The 6,641-nt window shown below is 39.2% G+C and overlaps 1 long non-coding RNA gene across 2 annotated transcripts in view; it reads left to right on the forward strand.

Moving 5' to 3' along the window:
- LOC137220115 (uncharacterized) overlaps positions 1-6,001 on the forward strand; it is a 47,851-nt gene extending 41,850 nt beyond the window's left edge. For both annotated transcript variants that reach the window (XR_010941475.1, XR_010941476.1), the window contains one exon: positions 1,041-6,001. This is a non-coding gene — a long non-coding RNA (uncharacterized lncRNA). The remainder of the gene's footprint in view (positions 1-1,040) is intronic.
- The last annotated feature ends 640 nt before the right edge of the window (positions 6,002-6,641 follow it).

Here is a 6,641-nt window from a genome sequence, read left to right on the forward strand (position 1 = left end):
GGGCGATAGACGGTGGGGCGCAAAGGCTACTTTAATTGTGTGGCCAGGGAAAGCTTTTCTGAGTTGATGACATTGAGGCTGAGAAAGACAGAGTCATGGAAATACCCAGGGAAAAGGCTGGGGGCAGGGGAGTAGCAAACGCTAAGCCAGCCAGGAGGCCTGTCTGACAGGGCTTGCTTATTCTTTCAGCTTATTGGTCAGCATTACTAATGTCTTAATGGAGAAGTTTTGGGCAGTTTAGGAAATGACACGATAAAGGGGGTTATGGTGGTGAGGAAGAGATTGTAATTTTTCGTAATTTTCTACTTGTCTTCTTTCTCCAGGCTTTTAGGTGAGTCATTGGCCTTGTCCAAGGAGACGACTGCTGTTTGTAACCCTACTTTTTTTTAATGCTGTTTTTTATTCTATATATATATATATATATATATATATTTATTTTTTTTTTTTTTAACTAGACCTTTGGTTTTTTTTCTTTCTTTCTTTTTTTGGCCATGCAGCATGTAGGATCTTAATTCCCCAACCAGAGATCGAACCCATGCCCCCTGTATTGGGAGCATGGAGTCTTAACCACTGGACCGCCAGGGAAGTCCCTGTAACCCTACTTTGTCTTTCCTTCCTTAATACAGCTGTAGGGTCTCCCTGTTTCTCTTGCCTCTGGCTGTTTCTTTTGCTATACCCTCACCTAATAAGATTTATTTGAGTTGAATATTCATATCACTCTTGCCTAAACCAACTTTCTTCCCTCCTTTTTGCTTTCCTGCTGTGGAGACGTTCTATTCATGCCAGTTTTATGATTTGGGGGAGGAGTTTTTCTTTTTAAGTCTCTTTTACCCTCTGAAGGTCTCCAGAGGGTAGAGCAAAGACTGCTGATACTGGCCGTGTATCTCAGTTGGAGTGAAAAGCTAAGGATAGGGGGCAAAGGGGAGATATTCTACTTGTCTGTGATTTCACAGGACCCATTTCTCTACTTTGCTGAACAGGAAGGAAGCCTCCCAATGCTATCAGATCAACAGATACACATTTTTTTTGTTTTTTTCCAGACCAAATGCTCACTGGAGGGGAGTGATATGCTGACCAAAGACATCCCCAAACATGAAGCTGTCCTGCTGGGATTGTCCTGCCAGTGGTCGTTTTCCTTCCTGCCATCTCAAATACTCCCAACCCCAAAGCAAAGAGCCCTCTGCACAAAGGTTGAGATTGTGTCCCAGCTGTGGCCATAACAGGGACATCGATCCTCATCTGTTCCCCACCACTGAATTCTCCACTGCAGGTTAGAAACAAGCAATGCAGCCTCCGCTACCAGCGACACCGGCGGGACCTGGCTTTTAGAAGTAAGATTGAATGGCTATTAGAAGAGGTGACGGCTATAACCTAACACTGTACAGATAGACCAAGGTAATGAAGTAACACAGGTTTGTAGAATGTGGAGACCTGGAAGGCTCTTTAGACATCATTCTGGCCAACCCCTTTGCTTTACAGGTGAAGAAAACCAGGAACAAAGAGGTTAATTGACTCATCCAAGGTCATAGTGTGAATTATTGTCCTTTGGTTGTTCAGGTCACCCTTAAACAAAAATTTTTTTCCCAAGGTTTCTAAGAGTTCAGAGTTTGTAGTCCATCAGCTTTAATAGTTTAAATGCTTCCCTTTAGAACTCATTCATCGGCGGTGAATCATGGGAACCTATCATGAACATGCCCCACATGTTATAGGTGATTAAAAAAGGGGAAAGAGGTTTCTGCACCTAATATCTTACAATTGAATTGGAGACTTAAGAAATATAAATAGCAAGAGGAAAAATGAAATTCTTATGTATGAAAAAAAAAAGAAATACTTGATGTATGTGTGTAAATGCTGTGCATAAAGAGAATTCTATGGAGTAAGTGTCCTATGCTTTATCTTAAAGAAACTAAAGACCATGTGTTTGTATTAATATTTAGAGAGCCATTAATTTACTATTGGGATTATAAAGTAAAAGTGATCAATAACAATTTATATTTTGTGTTCTATAATGTCCACGTATAAAGTTTCCTGGGCATTTCAGCAGCCACCAACATCACTGAAAATATGTTTATGACCCACGAAAAAATTCCATTTGAACCTTGGCTGTTTGAAACATAGCTTCCTCTCTTCATCCTTATTGCCTCATTTCTAGTATAAAGTGGTCAGATTAGATGATCTTTAAGCTTCTTACACATTTCCACTTTCCTTGATTAGTGAGTGACTAAAAACAAAAGGCAGAATAGTCCAGATGTTCTAGTAGGTTTACATTTGCATCTGAGAAAAGTCTTGAAGTACCTCAATAGGTTTAAATTATTTTTTGAGTGGTGAAATATCACTGAAAATTTTCTATGAAATTCTCCCAGGAAAATAACTGGTTTTAGAGCTCTGCACTGTTGATCTTGTAGTTCCAGGACAGATTTGGGATAATTATCGTGATTTCCGCTGGGTAGAACAATATTTTAGGATCAGAACAATCAAACTCAAATTATACAGGTACGACAGTTTAACAAACGTGACACATATTTTATAATTCATATCAAACTGACGAGTTCCTTTGGTCTACCCATCAAAACAATTGTCAGAGGTAAATAGGCACTCATTTTCCATGTGAATTTTTCCATGTTGCTGCTGGTAAACCGTTTCTAAGGATATAATAGCAATAGCTGCCCCTGAAAGCCTCGAGCCCCAAATGATCATTTAAATGGTTCTTGTGAATGGCACAACTCTTGTTTATGGGTGCCAGGTCCCAGTGTTTCAGATACATAGAAACAGCCTTTGCCAATACAGCTTTAGCCAGTAAGAATAGCTAACATTGATACTTACTGAGTGCTAACTATGACTGTACTGAAAGTTTTGCATATATTATCTTATTTAATACTCCCAATAATCTGAAGACGGAGGTACTGTTATTATCCCCATTATACAGACAAAGAAACTGAATATTAGAAGGTTAAATAGTTTGCCTAAAATACATCTAGAAAACAGGAAAGCTGAGATCTGAAGCCAGATGTACTGACCTTACGGACAATACGCTAATCACTATACATTATTACCACGTGGCTTGCAATAGTCTAGAAGACAAATGATTTTTAAGTTGCTCTGATAAATACCCTTTATGTGGAAAATGATGGGTGTGCAGACTGAGTAGTGTGTATGATGGTGGTGGAGGTTAGAGGTGCGGGGACCATTAATTTTTATTGACTTTAGTTAATTGCAGTTAATTCGAATCTTTCAACGATTTTGGCCAACTGCACGTTGTGCCTGTCTGGGTCTGCAGTATCACTGACAGCAGAGATGTGTGTACCAGGCTAAGTAGGCATCCTTCCTCCAGAACCTTCACTGGCAGACACGAGCATGCATCATCCATCCCGGGTCTGAACAGCAAGTTCAGAAGCCATCTCATTATTTAAATTTCTGATCTGCAGTGTTGTATGAAATACCGTGAAGAACCCCGTGCTTTAGGATCTGTGGAATAGCCACACATTTCCCAGCCTAAATCTAAAGCAATGGTGCTGATAATTTATATGAATGCATCTCCCCTTTCTCCATGTGGTTAAAGATAATGAAATAGAGAACCGCGCTGTCCGAGAATGTGACAGGCCAATTTACGATTCTAATTCTCCGTTTGGTCATCTAAAATATACTATTTTAGCAGCTTTCTGCCTTTAACAAGTATTTCTTGAAAGCAATTCCTACTTGCATGACTGTTCCGTAAATGTTTGGCTTGAAAGAAAAGGAAATGTGTCCTTCAAACAAGTGTGTTTCTTTCAGGGCTACTTCTGTATGTGAATTTCTCCGTGGTGACTACCCAGTGTTTTCTGTTATCATCTTCTCAGCGTTCAATTCATTACCCCTGTTCATTATTCAATTTGTTGGGCTTTGAGCACCTGAATAATTGAAAGCTATGCAAGTATTATAAATTATAGTGTCCACGTTCATAATCCCCATTTTAGAGTTTATAGCTTCACTGTAAAAATTCACTGTGTTGGAACCTTACGTACAAGGTCTTATACTGAAAACAAATTAATTTATAAATACATTTTTTTCTTCCCTAAACTCAATATTTAACAAATCTTACATTTTTCCAGTTACGATTTTTAGGGCTTTGACTGCCACAGCAAGCCCAATGAAAAAGAATGTTTTACATGTTCATTCATTCATTTTTGTAACAAATATTTACGGAGTGACTATACCTTTGACAGTGTGAGGCTGGGGCTAGGTCAGCCTATTCTCTTTGAGAAGAATGAGAGAGAAAGCAGGCTCTGCAGCCCTTTAAGTTATGGCCTCCACCTCCTGATGGCACTCAAAAATCTAAACAAACCAAAAAAAACCTAAACCAAATCCTCAGCAGCCCTTCCTCTGTAGTCTCTGCCCCTGGGTCCTTCCTGGTCCACCTAGGGCACTGAGGGCTGGAAGATTCTGTAGCCTCCTTGAGGCAGGTAGCCCAGTTCTTTGCTCTGCAAATAAATATGGGAATAAAGTTTTTCAATGAGAGTAAGAAGGAAAGAAGAGAAGATGGGTGAAGTTTAAGAGACTGATGACCCAGCTAGTAAGTGCCTGAGCTGGAAGGCAGGCTGCAGACTCAAGTCTTGTGGATGCAAATCTAGTGTGGTGGGTTTTGTTTGTTTGTTTTTTGCGGTACGCGGGCCTCTCACTGTTGTGGCCTCTCCCGTTGCGGAGCACAGGCTCCGGACACGCAGGTTCAGCGGCCATGGCTCACGGGCCCAGCCACTCCGCGGCATGTGGGATCCTCCCGGACCGGGGCACCAACCCGTGTCCCCTGCATCGGCAGGCGGACTCTCAACCACTGCGCCCCCAGGGAAGCCCTAGTGTGGTTTTTAATTTCATCAGCACTGCCTCTGCATCGCTAGATTGGTTGATTGGTTGGCTTTACCATAATAAAAATAGCTTTACAGGGGTTTTTTTCTCCATAATTATACCAGCAATCCCCACCCTTCTCTTTGTAAAAGCTGAAACAGTGGATTAAGGTAGAAAGTTGAAGGTGAAAATCACCTGGAAACAAATTTGATTGGCATTAGTTCAACAAGTATTTCTGAAGCACATATTCTGTACCACTTGGGCCTTGGTAAATAGGATAACTATTACAGATGTGGTTCCTGCCCTTAGTTAACATAAAATTGGTGAAAGATACAAAAAATAGGCAAGAAAGCAAATGAATGTATATTATTTTTCTGATGGCTAAGAGCAGAGAATCATGATGGCAAATCAACAGGGAAGGTACTACTTATGTCAAGCTATTAGAAATGATCTCTCCTGGGAAGTGGTATTGTAGAGTATGGCCTTCCAAACTGTATTCTATGGCTCTGTTTATGCATTTTTATTTTTGACAAAAACAAGATCATATATGCATATTGTTTTGCAACTTGCCTTTTCAATATAACCGTGTTAATCTTCCATGTAAATAAGTATAGACTGAGTGTATTATATTGTATGAATTATATCATAATTTAAGAAAATCAATCCTCTATTGATGAATATTAATTTTTTTTTTTTTTGCTTTCATATGCATTGCAAGGATGGACTTCCTTTAAAATATCCCTTGGGGCGTATTTACCATTATTTCTTAACATAAATATATAGGAACAGAATTTCTGAGTCAAAGAGTATACACACTAAAAGTTTTGATACATGTTGTCAAAATACTATATGAAAACTTGTACCAATGTATACTCCCTGGAGTGTCATGTTCAAATAGGAGACGGAAGAGAAGAATGATTTGAGAGGGCAGCTTTGGAGTTAGATTGCCTGGGTACAAGTCTCAGATCCTGCACATGTGAACTGTGTCTGACTTTCGACAAGTTGTGACACCCACCCAATATCTCAGTTTTCTCATCTAGAGTGTGGGCATAATAACTTATGGGATTGTTGTGAAGATTAAATGAGATAACTCATGTTCATCATTTAACAAAGTACATGGCACATAATAAATGCTCAATAAAAGTATGAGCTATTACCATTATTTACCCTGTGCACTTGTGAGTACTGGCTATTATCATTTTTATAAATTTTTAACATCTTAATTATAAAAATTCTAATTATACCATGCTTATGGTAAAGAATGTCTCCAACCACAAGGAAGGAAATTGACATAATCACTCCTCCTCCAACTGCTATTCCACTTCCCAGAGATAACCACTTAAAACTTTTTAAATTGCCACTATGACTGAGTTAAATGCCTACATCTGACAGTCACAAATGTCGATTTTAGACAAAATCTCCAGATAGACCACTATAAAAGAAGAGGATTTCACTCCTCTCCTATGTCTACCTGATTTTTGTCAGTTTATTTTCCAGTTCTTCGATTTCCCAGTTCATCTAAAAATAGTATTTCAAATGGAGTGCAACGTTTACACTTCTGTATTCATATTTGCCTCCATAAAATCCACTAAATTCGATAAACCTGTTACTGCAGTGGAGCATCTAGCAATTGTAGTCTATATTCTATAGTCTGGTTTGGTGGGACAGTCCTGGTTTACATTTTTTGTTCCAGTATAGTTTTTAATAGTGCCCGTGTTTGCTTTTAAAACTATGTTACTTGGATGATAACTTAGGTGTTTGCCCAATTTATAGTAAGAATTTGAGCAGCCTTTTGAGCTTGCTGGCAGAAGGATGTGTTTGAT

Source organism: Pseudorca crassidens, chromosome 2, assembly GCF_039906515.1.
Source record: "Pseudorca crassidens isolate mPseCra1 chromosome 2, mPseCra1.hap1, whole genome shotgun sequence".
Classification (NCBI taxonomy): domain Eukaryota; kingdom Metazoa; phylum Chordata; class Mammalia; order Artiodactyla; family Delphinidae; genus Pseudorca; species Pseudorca crassidens.